The sequence below is a fragment of the Microtus oregoni genome, unplaced genomic scaffold (assembly GCF_018167655.1).
Source record: "Microtus oregoni isolate MIOR12 unplaced genomic scaffold, Mior012 000021F_ref0000039, whole genome shotgun sequence".
NCBI classification, from domain to species: Eukaryota; Metazoa; Chordata; class Mammalia; order Rodentia; family Cricetidae; genus Microtus; species Microtus oregoni.
This window is the reverse complement of record NW_024543080.1, coordinates 5,293,489-5,320,589: the sequence shown is the minus strand read 5'-3', so window position 1 is coordinate 5,320,589 and position 27,101 is coordinate 5,293,489. Positions and strand designations below refer to the sequence as shown.

At 46.3% G+C, this 27,101-nt stretch overlaps 1 protein-coding gene across 3 annotated transcripts in view; it reads left to right on the top strand.

Moving 5' to 3' along the window:
• The first annotated feature begins 1,712 nt into the window (after positions 1-1,712).
• Positions 1,713-27,101, top strand: part of Shroom3 (shroom family member 3) — a 151,130-nt gene continuing 125,741 nt past the window's right edge. For 2 of the 3 annotated variants that reach the window (XM_041671148.1, XM_041671147.1), the window contains exon 1: positions 1,713-1,909. The gene's annotated coding sequence lies outside the window, so the exon portion shown is untranslated. The remainder of the gene's footprint in view (positions 1,910-27,101) is intronic. The other variant, XM_041671149.1, reaches the window with a different exon arrangement.

Here is a 27,101-nt window from a genome sequence, read left to right as displayed (position 1 = left end):
TTAAGCTGAACACATTCAAGATCTTGAACTCTGGCAGGCTGGGCATAGGAAGGGGATGTAACTCAGGGGTGCATGGCCATTGGAGAGGCTCTAATACAGGGAGAGGAAAACAAGACAGTTTTGACTTTTTGCTGGGGGAAGGGGTGTTAAGACAGGGTTTCTTTATGTATCCTCGGCTATCCTGGAACTCGCTCTGGAGACCAAGCTGGCCTCAAACTCAGAGGTCCACCTGCCTCTGCCTCCCCAGTGTTGCTGGGATTAAAGGTCTGTGCCACCACCACTTGGCAGTTTTGCCTTTCTAAAAGAAAAGGTGTGTGTGTGTGTGTGTGTGTGTGTGTGTGTGTTTGCTAGGACCCCAACGCAGAGCCTTTCTCACTCATGATAAACAAGTACTGTATCATTAGGCTACCTGTCCCCCAACTCCAGAAGACTGTTTTCAAATAAGACTGTATCTATAATGCAAAATCTACCAGGAGTTCTCTTTCTGAAAAGATTTTTATCAGAATTGCCTGGTTGCCTCTTTTTGTAATCCTCGTGCATCTCAATCCTTGCTCTGGAAGTCAGGTGGAGCTTTCTGGAGAGACCACCTCTGCAGATAAAGTCTTTAAATGAGTTTCTTCTCTTCTTTGAAGCACACTGCCATCTTAGAGACACGTTAGACTTCCTCGGTGTCTGAATGGTCCTTTGTGGGGGTGGGCTGGGAGTAATCTGTGTGCATGCTCCTTAAATTTTTCCTTACCTAAGAAATACTCTGCAAGTCCTAATCCCATTCTTTTTCAAGGAAGTTCGCAGACTGTGAATTTCACGCTTCCCACTCACACACACCATGGCATCCCAGACAGATAAGAATCCATTTACACACCCACAAACTCAGACACACTTAGATCCCCATTTTCTGTGTGTGCTGTTCTCACTTTCTTTGTGTCTACGGTTACTGCTAAACTGACCCCTACAGTCTGGGGCAAATACCATACTTGAATCAAGGGCTGCCCAGCCATACAACTGCAAAGGGTTGCTGTTTCAGGGACTGGGGCTCCAGTACAATGCCTTCAGCTGGCTGCAGTTTAGGGAGCCGGGAACAGCTCTGCCCACAGGTGGGCTGCCACGCCCCTCTGCTGGAGCTGAAACTGCAGTATGCTGTCTCTTTCATTCTTCCAGGGGTTTTATGTATTTTCACGTCTGAAGTGATTTTTTTCCCCCAACATTGGACTTCATCGTTCAGAACGGTGACTGTAAAAAGATCTTTCTTTGTGATTGTGTCTCCCTGTCTACCAGTTTCTGTAAGAAAGTCTTGCTGGTAAAAAACATAGCTATCTAAGAATTGAGTTCCAGCAGCTGCGTAGGGGCCTGAGTATCTAGAACCAGGCAAGAGAGGCAAGATACACACACACACACACACACACACACACACACACGCCCCCGCGCGCCTTTTGCTTGGCATTGCCCTCGCTGCACACACAATTGTGTTTGAGAGTCGGAGGACCCTAGGGCGACGCCTTTGGCGGAGCGGGTAGAGAGAGCTCCCAACTCTGACAACAGCTCCAGGGTGCGTGGAGCGACTGCCCTCCGGCTCGGTAGAAACCGTCTGTGGGTCCTGGCCAGCCAGTGGGCGTCCCTGACTTCAGGGGGCCTGCTCCTGTCAGCCAGGCCGGCAGGCGATTGGCTGGCGAGACGGCAGTAATTCGAACTGCCTTTGTGCTTAGCTAATCAGGACGGCGCAGGTTCCAGGAGCTGAGGTGCCCGGGTGTCAGACACCTGTGACTTAGCTCTGGCTCTCCTCTTGGGAGGCTGCCACCTGCTCCAGCCGCCAAGCCCCGCTGGTGGGCCAGCTTGGCTGTGTGTCACACCGGACTGAAATATCCAGAGAAACTGAGGACAATGGAGGTGGCTGAGTTCACTCTTCTGTGAGGTAAGTTCCGTTTAAGTCTGTTATTTCTCCCTGGTTGATCGCCACGGAAGCGACAGTATGGAGACGATAAACTAAAGAGACACAGGGCTTTGTGGGGAAACCGACTTGTCCAGTTGGCAGATAAGCCTGCAAAATAAGACAAGCTGTAGAGGGTGGGAGGGACGTGACAGACCTCTGCGCCCCTCACCACTCTGTACACTTGTTGCCCCATGAGAGTGAAGAGACTTTTCATTAAGGCCAACAGATCTATATACTGCCTTCTGAGAAAATACGGAGTCTGGCTGGCTCCAGTGCCCAACCTTCAGGCTTCCCATCACGGTGTGAGCTACACTGTTTTTATGGTTCTCTTACTGTGAGCTACGCTGTTTTTACGGTTCTCTTACCGTGAGCTACACTGTTTTTACGGTTCTTTTTAATTCTGTCTGGTGAGTGTGCCTTCTCGTTGTCAGGTCTGTTCAGCACAGGTGAGTTAGTGAATTCTACTTCAGTCAAGGGTTCAGACAGTACTGCTGGGCTGAGTGTGTCCCTTGTCCCCCCTGTGCTCCAGCATCTAAGCTGGAGCAGTGGAGAAGCTACACCAGTGGGCCCTGGCTCTTTCTTAAACCCTGCTCTCTTTCAGCACACGTTGTTGGACAAATCCTTCCAGGACTGTCCTGTCTTTTCACGGGCAACCACTAAAGTACTGTCATTTGAGGCGTTAGTAAAAAGATCAGTGGGTTCGAAACCAGTGTTCCCATTTGCCTGCTTTGCCCTGACAAGGCAAGAAGTCGTTTAATCTTGGGCTTTTAATTTACTTTTAATGAAAATACTTTACAAACAGTAAGGGTCTTTTGGGAAGTCAAGGGATTCTGAGTTGACTTTGAGCACCTTCCCCGAAAGGAAGTGTTTACCTTCCTGATGTCCCCAGGGTGCTAGTGGACTGGTAAACCTCTGTGGGGAAGACAGACAAAGGTGAAGGGCAGCTGATAAGCATCCAGGGCCCCTGCGGGCTGAGCATCTATGTTAACCACCCTGAAATGCAGCTTCTCCTCCTCCTCCGAGGTTTTATTTATTTTTTTTTATTTTTATTTTTTGTGGTGGCACACGCCTTTATTTTTATTTATTTATTTATTAAGGATTTCTGCCTCCTCCCCGCCACCGCCTCCCATTTCCCTCCCCCTCCCCCGATCAAGTCCCTCTCCCTCATCAGCTCGAAGAGCAATCAGGGTTCCCTGACCTGTGGGAAGTCCAAGGACCGCCCACCTCCATCCAGGTTTAGTAAGGTGAGCATCCAAACTGCCTAGGCTCCCCCAAAGCCAGTACGTGCAGTAGGATCAAAAACCCCTTGCCATTGTTCTTGAGTTCTCATTAGTCCTCATTGTCTGCTATGTTCAGCAAGTCCGGTTTTAATCAGCTGGAATTTTCCAAACACTTCCCCACAGCGGCAACACACAGCCAATGAATGTAAATACTATATATGATTGCTTTGAAAAGTGAAAGCCCCGGAAGTAGCTTATCAGGTAAAACGTGACCACCACTCAATCTTTTTAATATAATATGTGTCCATTTATTTGGTTGTTGGTTCGTAGGTAGCAAGATAATACTAAGTATGTTTTTAAGTTTTGGAAGAGTTTGAAAGAAATAGGCACCGAAATAGAAGTAGGTGGCAAATGGCTGGCGTCGGTTCTTATTTTAAAATTCTACCCCTGACTTGTAAATTACAACCAAGAAAACATGTAAATCAAAAGTGATATCCTGATTTAAGGGTTGGTCAGTGTTGCACTGGAGGAAATAAATGCAATCCTTAGTTAGTATCTTTTTTAAAAGCCACCATAAAAAAATCTCAGTATTTTTAAGACACAGACGGGAGGAAGTTGAAAACTGTCACCCCCTTCATTTCATATTGCATCTAGAGAGCCCCTGTATATTTGCACAGAGTTGAGCGCACCCCAAATATATAGCTCACCACAATCACCAGTGACTGGGGTGGGCACGCAGCTACTTCATTCCAAGAACAGTGTCTTTAGAGGGCTACATTGGAGTGTGTGGGGATTAAGTATCTAAATTTATTGTTTCCCTGGAGACGACCATTTTTAAAAGTCTCCTCTCGGAGCTGTGGAATGCCTGCTCACTCCCTCTTCCCTCTTTGGTTGTGTGGTGCTGGGGACAGCACACAAAGGGGCTCAATAGAACTGCCCAGCCCCCTCCCCACATGGTGCGCCCCACTGACTGGCTTGAAAGGTTCAGCCCCAGAACAGAAGGCTACAGCTGGCCGATACTTCCTCTTAAGCAGCAGTCCTGTGCTTCTACCTTGGCTCTTGGCCGTTCAGAGCCAGGGAGGCCCTGAGTTCAGAAGCTGAATAGTTGAGTTGGTGGGAGTCTTCCTTGTTTCAGCCCAGTCTTCCCATTGGCAATCCTGAACACAGTGGCATCCCCTAAACGTCATTAAAATGTCACCAGTTGTCATTTAGTTAGTCCAAATCTTTTGAAGCCTGCTTTTATAAACAAACAAACAAACAAACAAAACAACCTTACAGTAATTCAAATGGTTCTGTTTTGGGGAACTGTCCTCTCAGATCGGAGATTTTGGAAAGCAAAAGACCTCAGCCGCCTCCAGTCATTTTCTTCCCAGTTAGACAGACTAGATCCAGGAGTGGAAGCCAAATGACCCTGGCAGCAGTGGGTTTGTGGCAAATCCAATAATTCCAGTGACAGGAGAGTCCTCCACAACCGGAACTGGAACGGAAGTGGGTTGGCACCGCTGGCCCTGCATGGTCAGGGGAGTCCCTAGCGACAGGCTCCAGGGAGGACTTTGCCTTAGCACCGCAGGCTTGGTTTGAAAGTCAAGAAAACTCTGAGATGGAACATAATGAAGTCCACCCTGAGAAGCTATGGCTAGCTTCGGCTTTTGTTGTTCTTTTACCTGGTTCCAAAACGCCAGCGACTGTAGCCACCAAAGCCCCCGCCAATGCCAGGAACAGCCACGCAGGTGGTGGGCACAGCAGTTGGGCAACAAGGAGGCCAGCGGTCGGCTTCTTCCCTTATCTTTGCTTCGTGGCAGCCGAGGGCTGAGTGACCTTACTTTTAGGCCACGATTTCTCAGCTGTTCATTAATCAGGCCTCATTGACTCCTTCATCTGATACCAGTTAGGTCAGGATCCTTATCCTACTTTGGGAGACCGAGAAAAGGGACAAAGTGATTTGTTCAGTTATGATAGCAAGGTCGAATAAAAAAATACGGGCCATTTTCTTTTCTTTGTTTTTTTTTTCTCCCGTAGCCCAGGCTGGCCCCAAACTTACTTTGTGCCTGAAGATGACCTTGAACTTGCTTCAGAGAGTCCTGAGATTACAGGCCTGAGCTCCTGCTGTCTTTTTCCTTTTTTTTTTTTTTCTTTTTAAGAGAGGAAATTAGAAATCCTTCAGCTTTTCTTTCCCTTAGCCCACTGTCTTGGCACTAAAACCGCTTCCAAGGAGAAGAATGCTGGTAGTCTTAAGTGGATCACTGCGCCTGAGAGTGAGGCCGAGCTCACAGACAAATGAAGGGGTACAGTGGGGTGTGTCCATGGGTGCAGACACAGGTCTGTGCCCACCTGGAGCCACATCTAAGTGAGGCGGCTCCCCTTCCCTGGAAAGGTCAGATCGGATCCTTTACAACAAATTTCCATCAGGGCCCCTCCACCGGAGAAGCTAGCGGAGGAGCTGGGGCGAGGAGGAGCCGAGGCAGCTGGCTGAAGGTGGCTGGGCTAGAGGCCTCTGAAGGTATGCCAGGAATGTTAATGGTATGCCTGAGTGGCGGGCTTCAGAGCTCAGGCTTGGCCTGAGAACCGGTCCTTTGGCCATCTGTTGTGGCCTAGAAGTCTCATAGCAACGGTGGTGTCTCAAGAATGGAGCCCCCCTCAACCCCCGCTTTGTAAATTAAAATTAACTAACACAAAACCCAAAATTGCTCCACTGCCCAAGAAGAATCGGGACAGGATTCGAATTCTTTCTGCCGAATGATGAGCCTTACTGGAAGAAAAGCGCCCGTGTCCTTAATTTCTGTTCTTTAAATGAGCAATTTGTATTTGCTTCTGAGGTCTTCATTTTTCCTCCCCAGGGGCAGAATTATTTCTTCTTCTTCTTCTTCTTCTTCTTCTTCTTCTTCTTCTTCTTCCTCTTCCTCTTCCTCTTCCTCTTCCTCTTCCTCTTCCTCTCCTCCTCCTCCTCCTTCTTCGTAAAAAACTAGTCACTCAAAGCTGCTGGTAAAATAATTGGTAAAAATATTGCTTACGTTAAAAAATGATTGGAGTGTCCTGATCTTCCTGGTACCCGTTCTCCATGGTTCTATTGGCAGCTGCATCCCCTTCTCCCTTTGAAATAGTGTGAGCTTTTTGCCCTTTAGTCGGGGACATGAACTTCAAGCAGATTAATTTTACTGTGACATATTATGTGCCCGGGAAAGGAGTTCCTTGACTCTGGACCACTGTGGACCTTAGGAGGGAAAAGAAGAATTTTTCAATTGATCAATCATTAAATTAGCCATTGTCCAAAGCCGCAGCTGTGCTTCGGAACACAGAGTGAAGAACGCTGCCAACTGCTAAGCACCAGGTACCCCGGAACAGGCGAAGGGCTAGACGGCGTGTGCAGAGCACCAGGTACCCCGGAACAGGCGGAAGGGCTAGACCGCGTGTGCTGAGCACCAGGTACCCCGGAACAGGCGGAAGGGCTAGACCGCATGTGCTAGCACCTGTAGCAGGGCAGGTACCCCGGAACAGGCGGAAGGGCTAGATGGCGATGCATTCTGCCCGGCGCTGGGCTAGCTTGGGAAGGTGGGCAGCCTCTAAGAGTGGGCTTCATTTGCAAACTGGACTTCTGCATTGTGTAAAAGGAGAATGGAATGTGCAGGAGGAGCCTGGAAATGGCCCTTGAATTTGACGGGCATCTAGAGGAAGTTGTAAACTGGCCACATTGTGTTCCCACAGGAAGACACTTTCAGGAGAATGTTGACATTTTTGTTGTCCTTCCTGGTGTTTTTACCTTGGGGCATTTCCCAGTGGGGCCACTAAATACTTCAGGGGGTTTTGATGAGGGGTGCACAGTTCTTGAACACAGGACACATAGGCAATACTGCTGGTTCCTGGAGTGTGCTATTTAGGTCCAGTGTCCCAGCCCTGATGGTTTAAGGCAGTTCCAGGAAAAGGCACTGGCTGAGTTTGTTTTCTGGAATGTGAGATCCTAATGAAGGCAGGCTCTCTATGAAAGGCATGTCCACTTGCCTATTCTGAACCTGTTCTCGCTTACGTCAGATTTAACCAGCAAAGACTGATGGAGTCCCTGGCATGTTCCAGTTGTCTCTCTAGGTCCTGGTTTAGAGCTGAGAACAAAAGTGAACTGGGAGGAGTTCTAGTCAAGGATCACAGAGAACCAAAATAATTCAGTCATGCCAGTGGGCTTGAAATGTTTATGATGAAGGGGTGCTGTTTTTCTAAACGATGGTGGGAGAAGAGGATATTTGAAAAAAGACTGGAGGGGGGGGGGGGAATGAGCCGCAGGGAGCAAGGCGGGCCTGAAGAACAGGATAGCATATGCAAAGGGATGTGTTGGCGGAAGACCTGGAGAGCTGTGCTGGAGCCTCAAGAGCAAGCACTAAAGAAGGCAGGCCATGTAGAAGCCTCTGTGCCTACGGGGCTTCCCTCAGAGAGCAGCCATAAAGATTCAACGGTGGACTTTGTCATTCACAGGACCTGGTGCTAGGAGAACCTTCTTCATGCTGGCTGGCTAGTGCCCATTCATTTATGGCTACTAGACTGGGTTTTAGGGACAGGATGAATGGCTGTGTGCCATAGAGCTGTGGTCTGCCTGAAAATGCGTCAGTCGCCACTAGAAATGCCACAGGAGAATCTGTTGACCCGGGGTCAGTGGAACAAACTATCAAGCATTTGCTCAAGAATTTGATTTATAAGATCTTATTGTGACGATTAAACTCCAGACCTTGGACTCTGAAATAGCTACTTCTCCCAACTGGTCGGGTCTCTATGCTATCTTCTTTCATATATGCAGAAAAGTTTACTCAGGAAAAAAAAAAACAACGGCTTGGTGCTGGGTGATAGCTCGGTGGTTACAACATTTGTTGTGCAAGCATAAGGATCAGAGTTCAAATCCCCAGAAACCCTGTAAATGCCAGGTGAGTGTTCAGCACCAGAAAGTGCAGACAGGGATCACCGGAGCCGGCTAGCTATGGAGCCTAGCATATCAACGAACTCTGGGTTTGACTGAGAGAAGGTCGAAGAATGTTGGAGGGGGATTCTTCACGCTGACTTTGGGTCTTCATCTACATGCACACACACACACACACACACACACACACACACACACATGTGAGCACCCATACGTATTCAAAGAAAAGCCAGAAACAGTCCATGAATACACAAACATGCACAACACACAACTCACGGGGGGTGGGGAGGAAAAGGAAAAGGAAAAGAAAAACTGCCATTGTTTAAAGCAAAGGCATTGTTTTATGAAAATATCAAATCCATACTCTCAAGGACAGGTATAGTTCAAGATTTCAGGTGCCAATCTCAGATAAATAAGTAAATAGTGGTTGTTGGATCACACTGAACTTCTCATCATGTGACCATGTCCGAGCTTTGAAACTGATCCCTGCTCCAGGTCACAGGATCCACTGGGAGGACCTTGTTGCAGAGACAATAACAAGGGATCAGTGTGTTTTCATTGCCATACAAAAGCTTCAGAACACTTTGAAGCCCTTTCAGAATTATCTTCTGGACACCCCTTTAAATGTCTAGATGCTAGATTCTGTTGTATTCCCCTATGTCTGTGAACTTGAACAATTTGGTCATAAGTCATGTCCAGTGATAACCAGCTTAGGAAGCTTCAGGGAGACAGGGAATGTTTTCCTTTCTAGGGACACTTTCTAGTGTCTGAAGACTATCCTTGGTTAGGAGTACTCCTCTTTCCTTCCAAGTGTTTGAAGACTAACCTTGGTTAGGAGTACCCCTTTTTCCCCTCCAAGTTTCTGAAGACTATCATTGGCCAGGAGTATCTTTGCTGTAGAGCCAGGGAGAAAAAAAAGTTCAATAACTACAAGAGTCTATGTAAAACCATGAGCTTTCATCATCGGAAATGTTCTCAGAGAGGCAAGGACTTCAATTACCAGATGGGTTCTCAGACATTTGGATAAGAGCTTCACCCCCCAGTATTCCTCCCAAATCTTTGGGTTTTTTTTTTTCCAAGATCTGTTTCTTAAGGCAGGTTCTTCTGGACCGGTCACCCAGAGTTATCTTTAGCTCACATGACAGTCAGGGGTTCTGATAGCAGGAAGTTGCTGATGGGAGCAGCTTTGATTTACATTAGGGTAGTAGCCAGGGGAGTCATCCCCCTGCAGTGGCCACTGAGGTCTAGCTGTGAAGCCCTTGATGATGCTATGAGCCTCTGTAGTTCCTAAGACAGTGAGTTGTTACGTCACCGCCGCAGGCCGCCAAGGAACTGGTCGGTGGTAGACTAGAACTCATGTTCTTTTCTGAACCAGCACAGTGTCATTTTTATCATCTTCTGAATGACTTACTAGAGAACACAAACTCTCGGTGTAGCCGCAGGACAAAATGACAATTTCTAGTCCCATTTAATAGTTTAAACTGTTGAGATACCTGGTGTTGAAATAGGAGCGGCGGGGCTGCGTCCCCGGCACCCCACTGCCCCCACGGCTAGCTTTACCCGAAATAATTACACGGAAACTGTATTCTTTTAAACACTGCTTGGCCCATTTCTATCTAGCCTCTTCTAGGCTAACTCTCGCACCTGGACTAGCCCATTTCTAATAATCTGCTGTAGCCCACGAGCTGGCTTACCAGGAATGATCTTAACCTGCGTCTGCCTGGAGTGGGAGAATCATGGCGACTCTCTGACTTAGCTTCTTTCTCCCAGCCTTCTGTTCTGTTTACTCCTCCCACCTATGTTTTAACCTCTGAGGGCCAAGCAGTTTCTTTATTGCTTAACCAATGAAATCAACAGATTGATATATGACACTTCCACATCAACCTGGTAAGAAATTAATCAAGATCACAGAGTGGTTGTGCTGGGATTTGAACCTGGGCCATCTGCCAGTGAGTAGGTGCTCTTAACAGCCGTGCTAGATTTTACTCATATAACACTTTGTCTAATGCTGTGCCTTCCACACCCTGTTTTGTAGTGTTGGGACTAGATCCCGTGACATTGTGTATGGTAGACAAGTGTCCTACCATTGAGCTACATCCTGAATGCCATGGACCTTTTATAGTTGTTTATAGCTTTCCTGTTGATTGGGAGGAAACTGTCACATAATATAGATTGCTACCTTTTATTGTCCTCTGTAAGGATAGAGAACATAGCTAGTTGATTCCTGGTGTTTAGGTTGGTGCCAGCACATGCAGATACTCAAATATTTATTAAGTGTGTGGCATGAATAAACAGCAGTAAGCCATAGAAATGCCTTCCCAGTCTCCAGGGTCATTGAGACATTTAAGGGATGTGATTACGCAAAACATCGAAAATTTAAAACAAAAACAAAGCCCATAAAGATAGAAGTGAGGCTCTAACAGGACAGTCCTGGGAATGAGAGTTGACAGTTTGAGCCGCCATTGCGTGCTCATTGGCATTTTAATGACTAAACCACACCAGCACCGGAAGTACTGCCCTCCAAGGGCCTGATGCCAAACTAACACCTGCTGTGTGAAGTTGGGAAAAGAAACAAAACAGGAGATTCCTGAAAAAACCCTGTCTCCATAAATCAAGGCCCTAATGTGTGTGTGCCTTGGATTTGGTTGTTGAGCAAGTGGACACAGAGATTCACAGATGTGTAATGAGAAGAGAAAGCCTGGGTCTGGCCAGCAATGGCGTTGGTGGGAACGTTTTAAGTGCAGCGAGCATTCTGGCACCAATAAAAAGGGGTGTTCTCTGAGAAGAGACGAAGGCAGGATTGGAACCCCACTGTGGAGTGGAGTGTGCATTATATCCGTGAGTCGGCGTGTGTTGTTTGAGCTCACTGAGAAGCTGGCTCTGGGAACTGGGTTGCCCCACCCCCATTTCAGAACCAAGTGGATTAGCTTCAAAGTGTCCTCCAAGGTCTGGGGATGGGCCTAGGCCCCCCCCCGGTACCCCAACTCTGTGACAGAGTGGGAAGAGAACAGCAAAACACCCCGATAATAAAAACATAAGGTCCTTGAGAACAGCTAAGTCAACCATTCCCAAGATGTTCCTTCCTATTGCCCATCCCATGATGGCGGTGCCTGTGCGGGGAAGAAGGTGGACATTCATACATGGTGAGCTCATCAGTGAAGATGGGGAAGAAGGCTCTGTCATCTCCAGCCGGCTGCTTCCCCTTTCCCAGGCAGTTTCTGCTGGCTGTCATGAGCCCAGATTTGATGTCATTTCTATGTTTGCTCTTTTACTTGGAAACCTCACGTGAAGGGACACTCTGCTCTACCTGGGCCTTACTGTGAGGAGCTCCAGCTGACTACCTTAAAGGGGGCTTCTACAGCCAATCTTTACTGGATAATTTGAGCACCCAATTTAATGTCATCTATCTGTCTGTCTGTCTGTCTGTCTATCATCAGTCAGTCATCTATCAATGATTTATTGATTTATCAATCTCGTTCTACTTATTCTTTTACTTTGGCTTACTATGATAAACTTACTCATTCAAAAACAAAAATCCAGCTGGGCATGATGGTGCACACCTTTCATCCCAGCACTCAGGAGGCAGAAACAGGTGAATCTCTCTGAGTTCGAGGCCAGCCTGGTCTACAGAGCAAGTTCTAGGACAGCCAGGGCTACACAGAGAAACCGTGTCTCAAACAAAACAAAACAACCCTCCCAGAAAATCTGGCTATCTCAGATTGATCTCCAGACCACACAGAGCATTCCACAGTTAGGAGGCCTGTGGACAAGCCTCGGTTCTGTTGATGAATCTATAACACTAGATGAGTTCCAGTCTGTGGACCTTTTTTGTCTGTCTAGATAAGTTACAGTCTGTGAACTGCCTTTGTCTATCTAGGTAAGCTACAGTCTGTGGACTGCCTTTGTCTATCTAGGTAAATTACAGTCTGTGGATTTTTTTTGTCTGTCTAGATAAGTTATAATATATGGACCTTCTTTGTCTGTCTAGATAAGTTATAGTCTATGGACCATTGTCTGTCTAGGTAAGCTACAGTCTGTGGACCATCTTTGTCTAGAAAGTAAGGAGTAATCAACATCTATCTTATTGTGTTGTTGTTTGGATTCAATGAGGTAACTTGCTTAAAACACTTGAAATATTGCCTGACACAAATAGGAATTCAATAAATTATTATATCCCCCATCTATATTAAATTTCATTGTGTAGACTCCAATTTGAGGCAATCCTCCTGCCTCAGCCTCTGGAGTGGTGGGATTGCAAGCATGCACTACCATGTCCAGCTACCATTAGCTTTTCTGACTGTTCAGAAAGTAGGCAGCTCTGTTCTCTCCTGTTGGGTTGCCTGGTTGCTCATTTCAGTCAATCATTAGACCGTCAATCCCAACACCTTCTCTGCTTCATAGATGACATGCTGCGAATGCTCGTGGCACAGTGAGGCCATCTAGGCTTCGGGCTTGTCTCTGCTTCCTCTCTCAACCCTTCGCATGAGCCCCAGGCATCATGCCCTTACACAGCCTTGCTAAGGAAAAAAAGAGTCCTAATTTTGTGTGTTTTGTAAAGATTGAGAAAGGGTTTAAGTATTGCTCAGTCATAAACAATCATTGTTTACAATATGTGAGGTCCTGGGTTTATCCGCAGCCCTGGAGTGGCAGGAACAAGGAACAAGGGATGCATTTTGCCACCACTCCTCACTGTAAACGTCACTTTGGGTCAGGTTTCCTATTTAGTGTTGTGTCTTGAATTCATGACTGCGCTAGCCATGGCAGAGTGTGATGGCTGTGATCGGTGCTGCTGGAGCATGACTCTCTTGGGGTCACGGAAGGATCCGGCATCCTGAGGTCGTGTTGACCTGATACTGCAAGAGAAGCAGAGTTCCATTTGTGCTGGAATAGGGGACAATGACTGTTGAATCACTTTTCAGTCACAAGGGCCCATGTAAACGAGTAAATATGTAGGCCAGGCAAACCAAAGCACTTCTCTGGACTCTATTTTTACTACGTTTTGAGTTTAGGGAAAGACAGAGTCACTTCCTTTTGAGGTAGTTTCGACTTGAAGCTCTACATTCTGCTTGATTTTATATGTGTATTCTGGATACATGCATGTATGCACACACACAACACATACATATACACACATTGAATTATGTTGATTATAGATAAAAGTGAGGGGTGGATGCACATATGCCTCATTTTCATTGTTGATACACACACACACACACACACACACAAACACCCTAGAAAGAGATGTCTAGAGGGACAGACACCCTCATCAAGCAAGGGCTGGTGCCAGCTTGGGTGGGGATGAGGGAGAACCTGACCATGTTTTCCACACCCTGAGGCTCTATCCACCCCAAGACTTAACAACAAAGTCTGTTTTTCCCCTTAAATATCTATGTGAGTTCAATACCACTTGTGTCATTTACAGTGACAACAACGACAGCATCCCCTGTCCTTCCGTATTTGCTGGCCGTGTCTCTGGGTCATGGAGGAGCTGTCGCTGGACTCTCTTCCTGTGTCCACAGCTCTGGAGCCATCTGACTCACAGCCTGGCTTCCTGTTACACTTTCCACCCGCAGTGATCTGCCTGATTCTATGGCTGAGGAAGACAATTTCCAATCTCAGTCCTTCAGCAAAGGCTTCATGGGGCCATGTCCTGCTGCCAGCAATGTAACTTCTGTCTGCGTCGCATACATCTGGTGTCTTCTCAGCTCCTCCTAAAGTAGCTGCTGAAGAGGCCAGTCAATTGGAAAACACATTTATCATGGGCTGGAGAGATGACTCAGGGGTTAAGAGCACACTGACTGTTCTTCTATAGGACCCAGGTTCAATTCCCAGCACCTCCATGGCAACTCACAACTATCTATAACTCTAGTTCCAAAGAACCTGACACCCATTGCAAAACACCAATGCACATAAAAAACAAAAATAGAAGCAACAAAAAAAAAATGAGAGAAAAAGAAAACACATCATAAGTAAAAATGACTTGATTTCAGATGCATAAGTGACTTGGACAAGAAGCTAAAATCAGTGCCTCTATTCTTTTGGGATCCCTGATATAGATGAGAGTTTTGGAACTGAGCATGACCAGTAGAGCTGAGTGAAGTCGTGAATGAGAGTCACATGGGCATCAGAGGCAGATGAGTTGGATTAATGAGGAAGGGTCCCATGGAAAGTAGCAATGTAAGATGCTAAGTCTGAAAGTCAACAAGAATCCTGCCTTTTAAAAAACATTTTTAAAACATATTTACTAAGAAAACATCCAAAGTGCATGCAGATAGTGGGCAGCGTAAATACCATGTACCTGAGCTCCAATGGGACGATTCATGTTCAGTAGAACTAAGACAAGTAAGGGGAATGACAGAAGGGAGCAGGACCTAGCAAGGGACAGCACAGTCAGGGACAGAATCATCGTGAACTTGTCAGGAGGGGACAGGAAGCTGAAATCCAAGATGTTTGTTCTCCTTAATCATAGGTTCATGAAGTAATTGCTAATGAGATCTGGCTTCTAGCGATTTGAGCAGGGATTATGTAATATGAGGAAGCAGACCTCATGGCCTAATCTCCAAATTGCTGGCCAGGGTGGGGGTGGCTGAAAGGCCTCCATCTTCCCCTATGACAAGCTGAAGACAGCAAGAGGCAGCCTTCATCGGGCATTCAGCAATTTTCTATAATTGCCTAGGGAGGGTGCTAGGCTTTGTAGTCACACAGCCCTGAAAGCTGGGGTCCTGCTTCCAGAGAATTCAGTATCTAATGCAGGGAGCAGATTAGAAAATCTATAATTCTAACAGGCACCAAATAAGAAAGTAAAAAAAGAAGGTGACAGAGCCAAAGGAACAGTTCAGTCAGTGCCTGAGTTTGCTAATCAAAACTCACCTAAGAATGTGTAGGTTATAATGCACACTTGTAAAACCATTAACCAGGGGTGGAGGGGAGGCAGATTCAGGAAGGGCCCTGAGCTTGCTGAGCAATCAGCCTAACCCACTGGGAGAGCTCCAGGCCAGTGAAAGATTGTCTCAGAGAGAGAGAGAGAGAGAGAGAGAGAGAGAGAGAGAGAGAGAGAGAGAGAGGGAGGGAGGGGGGAGGGAGTGCTCAGCAGTTAAAAACACTTATTGCTCTGGATTTTGCTCCTCTCACCCACATGGTGGCTCACAGCTATCTGGAACTCCAGCCGCAAAAGCCTCTGACCCCCTTTTCTGGCCTCCACAGGAACCAGGCACCAGGCATGCACACGATGCACAGTCATACATGCAGAATGCCTGAACACATAAAAACTAAGAAAATTAAAAAACAAAACAAGGTTGGTCTCTGGTATCCTTAGGCACACCTATGCACATGCATACACCTGACCATATGCATGCAAACATTTCACAAATGCGAAGGCTGGAGATGTAGGTCAGCGACAGAGAATGTCTTCAGTATGCACAATGTCCTGGGTTCAGTTCCAGCGCCATTAAACAACAACAATCAAAGCTTTAAAAAAAAATTTTTTTGGAGGAGACTGGAGAGATGGCTCAGTGGTTAAGAGCATAGGTTGCTCTTCCAGAGGACCCAGGTTCAATCCCAGCACCCACATGATAGCTCACAACTGTCTGTAACTCAAGTTCCTGGGGATCTGGCATCCTCACACAGACAAACATGCAGGCAATGAACAGAAAGTAAACATAGATGAATTATCTTAAAAAGTAATTTTTGGAGTTTTATTTTAAAAGTATGAGTGCCTAAGGCCCACGGAGATCAGAAGAATGCATCAGATGCCCTGGTACTGCAGTTATTGATGGTTGTGAGCCAGCGTGTGCATGCTGGGAACTCAACCTGTGCACTTAACCACTAAGTCCCAGCCCCAATAGATGCTTCTTATAGAAGGATCTGTCTGGGTCTTTGAAACCATGGGTAGGAGTTGGACTCTGGATTTGGAAGTGAAGGCCTTCTAGACAAGGTGAACAGCTTGTTCAAAGGCAGAGAGCTGTGATATGCTAAAGCCCAGGAGATGCCCAGGAAGTGAGCTTGGCTGCTACACTCCAGCCTGGGCTTTGCTTCCTGGTCCACAGATGCCATTTTCTACTAAGCACAGGTGCCCGATGAGCTGAGGCAGGCCTGTCATGGGGCAGCTGCCCTTCCTGGACTCTGTATGAGGTTGCTCACAAGCCTGTGCAGGATCCAGAAGTGTAGAGGAGGTAATGAGACATAGGAAACAGACAACAGCTTCAGACCTGGCTTTGCAAAGACCACTTTGGCTGCATTTTGTTTGGTTTTTACTGTTTTGTTTTTGTTGTTGTTGGTTTTTTTTTTGTTGTTGTTTTGTTTTGTTTTGATTTTGGTTTTGTGGTGATAGGAAGTGAACCCAGGGCTTTGTATAAGCTAGACAAGTGTTCTACCGCTGAGCCACGTCCCTAGCTGCTGGCTTCATTTTGGAAGGTGGGTTTGAATTGGGTAAGTCTGGAGTTGAACCAGAAAGAGAAGGCTGATCTGGATGAGAAATAATGTGGTCGTGACTTACACTTAAGGCAGGGGACAGTGGTGCATTTGATCCTTGGAGTGATGGGGTGACAGACAGCTGCTTGAGTGAGGGGAAACACGAGTGGGACTTAGGGTTTCACTTAGCTGCCCAACGGAAGGTTGTTGTAATCCTGCGAGGACTGACAAACCCAAGAACTTTGACACAGTGTGTGGTCAGGCTCTCACTGTCGAACAATAACAATAAAAGTTCCTTATGTAAGTGCTGTGGTTCAAGATTAAAAGGAAGGCTCAGTACCAGCCCTAGAGCCGGAGGAAAAACACCCCGGTCTTGTGCTGCGTCTCTTCAGAGAATGACCAATTGTTATGAAAGGAAATTACAGCTGTCTTTTGGGCTAGGATTTCTTTCAAGTAGAGCAAAACCCCTACCAGAAAATCAGGCCATTCAAAATAGGACACACAGAATACCCAGCTACTTCGTCATCCTTGTTTATTCATTCCAGGCTAAAAACTGGGGATGCAGTTTGGTTAAGTAGAACACTCACCTAGTATGCCCTACATCCCGGGTTCAATCTCTAGCACCCCCAAAAGAAAGCAGCATCCCCCTGTTTTGCACTCATCCCCAATTCTCCTCACCACAGTGTTGCCAGGCATGGTGGTGCATACCTCTGGCCCCAGCTACCTGGAAGGCTGAACCAGGAGTGTGGATTCAAGGCAGAGCAGGGGGAACCTGTCTCAAAACAGATGCTAAACCCTGCAGAAGGGGCATGCCAGACCCCGTCCCACACTTTCTACTTCAACACAGATGCTAAACCCTGCAGAAGGGGCGTGCCAGACCCCGTCCCACACTTTCTACAGAACGTGGCATTTGGATATTGATACTGTACTTAACAGCAGCCTTCTTTTCCACGGCCACGTGCTTATCATGATGGTCTTGGGCAGAACACTGTCAACATGGAACTTCATCTATAACCATTGCCAGTGGCCCTGTTCTTGCTGCAAGTGACTGATATCGTTGCTGTTCTTTTTATGAAAGTCAGTTTCAGACATCAAGTAAGGCTAACCTGGGGACTAGAGAGATGGCTCAGCACTTAAGAGCACTGGCTGCTCTTCCAGAGGCCCCAGATTCAATTCCCAGAACCCACATGACAGCTTACAACTGTATATAACTCCAGTTCCCTGGGATCTGACACCTTCACACCCATGCACATAAAATAAAGTTAAGTAGATGATCAAAAGTGTTTTTTAAAAAAGGTTGATCTGCATTGTTAACCTTCATTTAGTCCTTAGGTTAAACTTCTGCTGGATGGCAACTGTGTAGCCTTCTTTGTGGTTGGCTCAGGACGAGGAGTTGACTACCGCATGAGTCAGATCACGTGATGGGCCTGGGCATGGAAAAGCAGAGCTTCGGCCTGCAGAAAGCACGAGAAGAAAGGCAAAAAACATGGTGGCTGGTTGTCACATGACCTAAGTATTAGAAGCTACATTTGACATTACATTAACAATTAAAGTAGTCAGTTAAGACTACTGTTAACGCCAGCCTACGGTGCCAGTGGTTAATAGCATGGAAAAAAAAATGAACTTCAATATTCTTATCATGAAAGTGTCTTATCGTGCACTTTGGTCATGGCTCTGGAATGTCCCTCGTGGGCCTGCCAGTTTTCATTGCCTATGGGTATGATATAGAAGCTTTTAGAAGTGCTCCTGTTTTATGTCTTCACTAATTTAAAAAAAATGCTTTTATGGTTTAATATAACTGAAAACAGACTCTGGTGTGCTTTTTATCTCACCTATAAAAAAGGGAGCAGTGAGAATTCAGGAAGTGATACTGTTCAAGCGACTGGGATAATACAGGATGAGGGTTCGGGAGGCGGCTCAGTGGGCAGACACTTGCCACACAAGCGTGAGGTCCCACATAAAAACTGGAGACTGTAGCATGCATGTGCAGTGAGGTGGAGACAGGAGACTCCCATGAAGCTTTGCAGCCAGCCATGCAGATATGCAGAGCCAGTGACAAAGGAGCCTGCCTTAAGCAAGGAGGAGGGCAAGGACTGACAGCCAAAGCTGTCCTCTGATCTCCACATGTGTTCTCTGACATGTGCATACCTGAACTCACACACATCATGCATCTCACACACACACACACACACGCAGAGTGTAAGACAGACAGACAGACAGAGACACAGAGAAATATAGGCATAAGCACTAAAGTAGTTGCTTGTTTAAGGTGCTGGGAATTGAACTCAGGACCTCATGCATGCTAGGCAAATGTTCTACCCCTGAGCTATACCCTCCAACCCCAATATTAAATATCATTAGCTTTTACTGTCACTGAGTCTTCCTGAAGCAGACACAAGAAATCACAGAATAGGATCTGGGAGCCTTTGAGAAAGAAGGAAAAAAGAATCAAAATTACCAAGCTATGACTTGCTTGCACACAAGAATGGGAACTGCAGTGGCAGGGAAGAAATTAAGTCAGTAGTTTTCAATTAGAGGTGATTTTTTTTTGTTGTTGTTTTTTGTTTTTCAGACAGGGTTTCTCTGTGGTTTTGGAGCCTGTCCTGGAACTAATTCTGTAGACCAGGCTGGTCTCGAACTCACAGAGATCCGCCTGCCTCTGCCTCCTGGAACTAGTTCTGTAGACCAGGCTGGTCTCGAACTCACAGAGATCCGCCTGCCTCTGCCTCCCAAGTGCTGGGATTAAAGGCGTGCGCCACCACCGCCCGGCTTAGAGGTGATTTTTCTGAGGAGACACTTAACATGGTCTATAAACCTTTATTGTTGCCGCAGCTGTGGGTGTGGGGGTGTCATGCTTCTGGTCTTTAATGGGCACACATCTGGGATGCTTGTAAACATCCCATGAGGTACAATGCATCCCCACAACAAAGAATTAATTGGTGTCAAAGTGATGTCAGCGGTACTAAGATTGAGAAATGCTGTTAAGTAAAGGCTGTTAGACTCTGGGGTGTGGCTCTGTGGTACGACGTTTTGACTAGAATGCCAGGTTCTAGGATAAGTCTCCAGTGCTATGCACGTACACACACACACACACACACACACACACACACAGGCTTCCTAAGAGGTCTTGAGTTCAATTCCCAGCAACTACATGGTGTCTTACAACCAACTGTAGTAGATCTGATGCTCTCTTCTGCAGACATACATGCAGGTAAAACACCATATACACAATTAATAAATGAACAAATAAATAAATAATGATGTTTTTTTAAAAAAAGAAAGTAGTTCCCGTTGTTTTCTGATAATTGAAATTATATTCCCCAGGCTGTATAGGGAATTTTTTTGCCTTCTCATAGGTTAAGTCTCTTCTTGTCCAGCTCTCTAGTTACCAGACAAATCAAACCAGGTTCTGGGGAGACAGTAGGTGGAGAAGAGCGTCTGACTGGCCAAGCACTCTCTCCTCCATTCTTTTTGGTACCCTGTGTACACACACCTCTTCCTTGATGAAAACAGAAGCAGAGCTGAGTGGCCCTTAGGAGATGCTTGCCCATTTCAGAACTCCTCCAAGGAAAGGGAAAGTTGGATTTTCAAACACTGGCCAAGGCTGAAACCAGCCAGGGGCAACTGACACAGCCTGCTTTTCTTATTTCTTTCATTTCTTCCTGAATTGGAAGCCATTTACTGAGCGTTACTGCCCCAAGCCCTGGGATAAGCATCAGCCATGCTACTGAAAGGGAACCTCAGAATAGCTAGAAGAAAATTATTAAGTCCAGTCAGTATCAGTTGACCTCAGAAAAGGGAAGAAGTGTTAAGTATGGAGTGTTTCTCCCCAGAGTTCAAGACTTGCTAAGCACAGTGAACCCTTGGCTCTGCATTTGTCTTTCTTGAGAAAGTAAGAATATGCGTGTTCTAATGCGTGACGTCTGAAGCCATATGTTAATATTCATGGTTTAGTTTCCTGTAAAAAGGTTTTGTTTCCTTTCTTAGGGATTACCTTGGCCCAGTTCTTCACCTGTGGGGCATATCAGCGCATAGGAGGCATGATGAAATTTAAATACAGCAAAATAATCTTTTCTTTTTTTAGGGGCCAAAGGTACTTACCTCTATCGAGTATTTTCTTGCAGAAAATACTTTGGTTTAGAAGTGAGCAGATTACATGGGACATGGCCTTTAACTAGGGAGCCAAGGCAGGAAGGTCTCAAATTCCAGTCCAGCCCGGGCCACATCAGTGAAGCTATAGCTTAAAAAAGAAAAGGAAAAGAAGAAAAGAATTGAGCTGGGTAGATTCAGTCTTGTTTACTTTCCAGGAAATAAAACCAAAGGGCGTGTGCTTGTAAAGAGGTAATGGGAGGCCACTGTTGGAACAGTTCAGAGCAAAATGGAGTCAGTGAACTTAGGTTCCATGGGATCAAACTCAGAAATGGGCCCGTTTTCCAAAACCTAGAGTCCCCTCTTAGTTGATATCAGCGAGTCTCCGTATGCTCATCCTGAAAGAAAGCAGGGAAATGACACTAGGAAAAGCCAGTCGGATTGGTGTGTGTGTGTGCGTGCGCATGCGTGTGCGTGTGCATGCGTGCGTGTGTGTATGCATGCGTGCGTGTATGTGTGTGATTTTGTCTTTTAAAACTAGTTCCAAATGTGCACGAAACATGAAACTCTGAGAGCGAAGTAATGGGGAGAAGGCTGTGTCCATCAGGGGCTCCTCTTGTTGGCAGCATTGCTTCTCACGGAGCAGGGCCTCGTCCTCCTTGCAGGCAGATAAAGCAGAGGGAGTGCACGTTCCCTGGATCTCACGCTCAGTTCCAGAACTTTATTCTCATCTGGTGCAGCATCCTTTTCCTACCGAGCGCAATCAGGTCACAGAGCTGGGGAGTTTCCGAAAAGCTGCAATTTACTAATAATGGAAGTGTAATGAATATTCTAACCGTGCACGCTGGAAACTCATTGTCAATGTTCGATTGGCTGTAAGATTGCTTTTTTTCAAAGGCATACAGTTAATAGCCTTTCTTTTGTTCTGTCTTACTATGTATCCTAGGCTAGCTGGAACTTATTATATAGAACAGGCTAGCTTTGAACTCACAGAAATCCTCCTGCCTCTGCCTCCCAAGTGTTGGTATTACAAGCATGTGTCACCAAACCCAGCATGGTTAATAATCTTAATATGTGATAATTTTTAAGTTGAATTCCTCTTGATAGGAAAGCAGATAGTTTTTACTATGGTAACATTATTGTGGGTTCAGATACTTCAGCCAAATTCACTATGCAAATGAGACAGAAGAATTAGGGGTCAGGGGCTAAGGATGACTCAGCCAATAAAGTGCTTAGCATGCAAAAATGGGGACTACACTCCAGTCCCAGAATCCATTATACTCTGGTGCCTGCAATCCCAGTGTTGTGGAGGTGAGACGGATCCCTGGGGCCAGGCAGTCTAGCTGAATTAGTAAATTCTGGTTAAGTGAGAGGCACTGCCTTACCAAATACTGTGGGGGGGTGATGGGCCCTCTGGCTTCCATGAGCATCTGTACATATGCACAGAGTTAGGAGACTGGGGGCTGGGTTCAAGTTCTAGTCAATGCTCTGATGAGGCAGCACTGGGAACCTCATTCTTTATGCCTAAGTTCCCTTTATGTTTGAAGTGATCAAAGTCATAGCGTTAGCCTCAGAAAGAATCAGGGTTAAACGATCTCACGCATGCCACAGCAAGCTCTCACTGTGTCCCGGAGGTTTTTAGAGTCATTGCCGTCACGTCACTGTGGATTTTATCATCGTATATTTGTACTAAGTGTGGAAGCGGTGTCTGGGTCATTGCAGCTGTCCCATGTTCAGTGTCTAAAGCTCTCCCTTCTGATTACTTCATGTTCCCTGAAACACTTATCCATAGGAGGGTGGGGGTAGAGGTTGAGACAGGGTTTCTCTGTTTAACAGCCCAGACTGTCCTGGAACTTGCTTTGGAGACCAGGCTGGCCTTGAACTCTGTTCCCTTAGTGCTGGGATTAAAGATGTGCACCTGCACCTGGTGAAACACTTGCTTTTTAAGAACGTATTTTAGGCCAGCAAGAAGGATCTCACCGTTGAGACCGACAACCTGAATCCTTTCTCTAGGATACACACAGGGGAAAGAGAGAACCGACTCCTGACGTCTTCACACATGCCATGTCATGCACACAGACACACACAGGCATACACACACACACTCACACGCGCGCGCACACACACACACACAGGCACACACACATACACAGGCACACACACACACACAGGCACACACACACACAGGCACACACACACACACAGGCACACACAGGCATACACACACACACACTCACACGCGCGCGCGCACACACACACACACACGCAGGCACACACCTCCGCACGTGTTATGGAATGTACTCACCCTCCCCCCCACCACACTCATATGGAGTATACTCACCCACATAGACACACACACACATTCGCACATGCTATGGAATGTGCTCGCCCACACAGACACATCCGTCCACATGTACACTTAGACACGCATGCACACACTGGAACCGATAGGATAGTGGTGTGTAAATTTATGGCCCAGGGGTCTGTTCTGCTGTGCAGTTCAGTCCTGTGAAATACTGGAAGGAAAAGAACATCTTGGACTCCCATGTCTCTGGGACAACTCCGTCTTTAGGCAACAGAGGATACATGTTAAAACTGGAGCCTCAGGTTGTCTTGGAAAAGCGTGTTCTGACTTAGGGGCCTGTTACATGTCATACTTGGGTGGGAGTATCATTTTTGAAAAGAGATACTGATGTCAAATACTATGGATGTATTTCTGCCCAGTTGCTGGCACATGATATTTATTGTACTTATCTTTTTATAGCAAATGAAATTGAAATGCCTTCCACAAATAGACAGAGGTGGTTTCACAGCCTTGACCTTGCGCCTTATTTCCTAAACATGTACCTCATTCATTGTCCTGAGTAAAGATGCACGACCGACCACTTTAGAGCTTACCCACAGTTAGCTTGGTGTTTAAATCTCCCGTACGCTGCTCTTATGAACAGCGGTCCCTGGTCAGAAACTCTGAGAGTCAAATTTCCTCGTTAAAACGTCCAAATGAGAACCTGCCATCTGAACAGTGCCTTGAAAATACTGGAAATGATTGGTCTGTCAAGCACTGCTGTTGGTAATTGTTAAACAATGTCGGGTATGCACATATTAAATATAAAATAAATAAACAGTATTCTAGGAATTATATTCTATTGATTTGGGGTTGGGTGTCTAATAAACTAGTTTGCTCATCTACAGGATGGGAAGGAGCTGATCTCTAGGATACAGCTTGTCTCTGACTCCAAATCGTTTTTTCCTCAATTGAATGTCTCCACGGTCAAAGGAGGTGCACTCTGATACAGTAGTGAACAATGTCTCATGTGTCCACCTTAAAGCGATCAGGACTTAAGCACCCTCTTTTACTACTCAAATGTGGGTTCCTAAAGTAAGGTCTCCATGATGACAAATGTGTCGGGACGAGAGCATGTGGGAAAGGCAGTCAGGCGGCCCCAGCTCACTTCAGTGACGTGGTCCAGCCTAGACAGCGGTCGCAGAGCGAACTTCAAAGACACCAAGAACCGAAATGTACCCAGGAAACAATGAAATGACATCCGGCCCACAAGAGGGTTTTGGAGCGCCGTTTGATCACACGACAGTGGGAGAAGCTAGTTCTCGGCATGGAAATTCTAAGAAAAGTTAGGAAAGTAATGGACACTGTAAATAAATTAGGTTTGAATTTGGCAGGCACACAGCCTGTGTGCACGCCACTCCGAAGCCCCTCAGTCTGCTGAACCTGGGTCCTCTGCAAAGTCTCTTTACCATCGAGCCCTCTTTCCAGACCTGATCCCTTTTTCCTATGAAATGAGAGTAAGCACATCTGTCCACAGAGCTGCCAGGAGTATTAATTATAGGTGTACTGTGGTCAGGTGCAATAGAGTATTGTACTGGTGGCTAACACAGTTCGCTAAACACTGTAGGGGTGTGAACATGTGCGGGTTTAGATAGCAAACTTTAGCCTGGCTCTGGCACAATCGACAGAGATCTCCCAAATCAGCTTCAGGTCCAAGATTTGCAAAAGTGAGAAGGAAAACTCTCTCTCTGTGTGTGTGTGTGTGTGTGTGTGTGTGTGCGTCTGCGTGTGCGCATGTGTATGTGTGCGAGAGTGAGTCATTTGACATATATGAATATGTGTGTGAAACACTTGAAATTTGCAGTGCCAGCTTTGGTGCGAAGCCTCTGGGAAGGGCGCCTCTCAAGTGCGAAGCATCCCTGCTGTGTCCTCTAGTTTCAAAGCATCCCTTACACCCTCTCATCATTTCTGGTTTTATGGAATTAAAATTTGATTCAATGCGTATTTTGTGGGTTTTCTGGGTTTGGGAGGTGAACAGGCCAAACTGGAAATAAACAAAGCCAGGAATCTTAAGCAAGCGTGGGGACTGTTCCCTCCCACAGCCTGAGGAATCTAGGACTGGGGAGTTGTTCTCTAATGAGCACAGAACAAGAGCTGTACATCTTCTCTTAATTAGTTTGACAGATATTCATTTAAATTTGAAAGGATTCCCAGGCTTGGGATCGCAAAGGAAGGGCCTGACTTCCTTTTGCTTCTTAATTCTTGCTTTGTTGTGGTGGCCACAGGGAGCATCAGTATCTGAGACAAATAGACAAACACAGCTCACGTCTTCATCCCAAACCTCCCTCTGCACTTTCTGTACAGAACTGCCCACTAATTACTGTGCTTTTGGGTTTGCAGCTGTGAAATCAACACAAAGCTCCAGGTTCTGCAAGAACACAGTCAGGCATAGTTTCCACGAATGATAGGTGTCTTTTCTTCCTTCATTTAATAAAAGATCAGAGTTTCAAGTAGCAAGTTTTATGTCAGCATAAGTCACAACTTGGTCATCAGTGATGTGACGTTCAAACCCTGGTTGGTGAATTCCCGAAATTCCTTGTAAGCATCGCGGTCATGGGGCTACCACAAGCCCCCCTCCCCTTTGAGCAGGAGGCCAGATACACTTCTAGTCCCATCTGGCCAATGAGCACTACCTGTTAAGTGTAGCCACAATGGCCGTGAGTTGCTTGTGTTAGAATACTTGAATATCTCGATGGACAAGCTGTTCACTACAGGCAGGGCCTAGGTGTGGACCACACCCCCATTCCTGGCCTGGCCAGGCACCTCAAGTGCTGCCTACACAACGTGGGACCTTAATTTTCTCCCTGTTTACAAAGAGAAGTCCGGGATGGGCCAGCTGTGGTCCTGACCATATGGAGCTGTTATCAGGGAATTGCCCAAACATAGTCAACCTTTGGGGAAGGTACGACACCTGCTTAACCTATTAAAGATAAACATTTAGCTCTTACATGGACCCATCTTGCCCAGCTTGTCAAACTTTGGACGACATCATTTTCCTTGTTGCCTTAGAGCAATTCCTCATTTATCAAACCCTTGTTTCCTTGGGTGCCTGAGATTGAACCCAGCGCCTCCTGCATGCCAGGCAAGCGGTCTACTGCTGGTTCATCTTAATGAAACCAGAAGGCAGCATCCAGGGAAGGGCTCCGGCATTGTGGTTTTGATGAAAAGGAGCAGGAGCTTGAAGAAATCGCCCTTCCTCTCAGTCCGCTAGCCTGCTCATTACAGCCTCTGGGAACCTCGTGTTATGTTAGGTAGAGATTGTGTTGAGTAGCCCTGTCTTGGGTCAGAAGACGGGAAGTAAAACCCCTGCCGTATCCCTGAGGACAACTTTGTGCAAGTTCAGCCACCCTTTTGAGGATCTATTTCCCCTTGATAAAACAAGATTAGTAACGGGAGATGGAGTGAGTTAGTGCTAAGTGGTAGAGTGCTTGCCTTGCCCACCACAGGCTCTGGGTTCAACACAGCACAAAAGGAAAGAAGGGAGGGAGGGAGGGAGGGAGGGAGGGAGGGAGGGAGGATAGGTAATCCTGGATCTTGGACCTGTGAATTTGTTAGAACTCTCAGGAATGAAAACCTTCAAGGTGTAGAAGAAAACATCTGTAAATCGTCTAACAAGGGGTTTATAATCGTAACACATGGAGAAGTCCTAGAACTCCACAGAAACAAAACAACCTCATTCAAAAGAAATATGGCCAGATCCCAGGCCTGAGGAGGCAGAGGCAAGAGCCTCTCTGCAAGTTTGAATTCAACCTGATCTATACAAAGAGTTCCAGACCAACTAGAGTTACAAAGTAAGGCCTTGTCTCAAAAGAAAAAAAAAAGAAAATCTAATAATGGTCAAAGACCACGAATGGAGGATTCTCCAGAGATGCACAAATAGTGAGTAAGAGCACGGGACAATGTTCACTCCTCGGAGACTGTGACTCACTAAAGCCACCAGGTATCACTACGGAGCCCTCAGGATGGTGACATCCACAACAAACAATAAATGATGTTCTAGTTTTCAAACTGAAAATAACAGGCTTTGGCAGGGATGTGCTGAAAGTAGATCCCTTGAACATTGTTGGTAGGGATGTAAAATGATGCAACGTCATGAAACAAGGACAGCCTTTCCTCAAAAAATTAAAAACATTACCATGCAATCACAGTGTTGCCATACGCATTTCTAGGCATAGACCCAACCAAATTGAAAATAGACATTCAAGGAACTCTTTG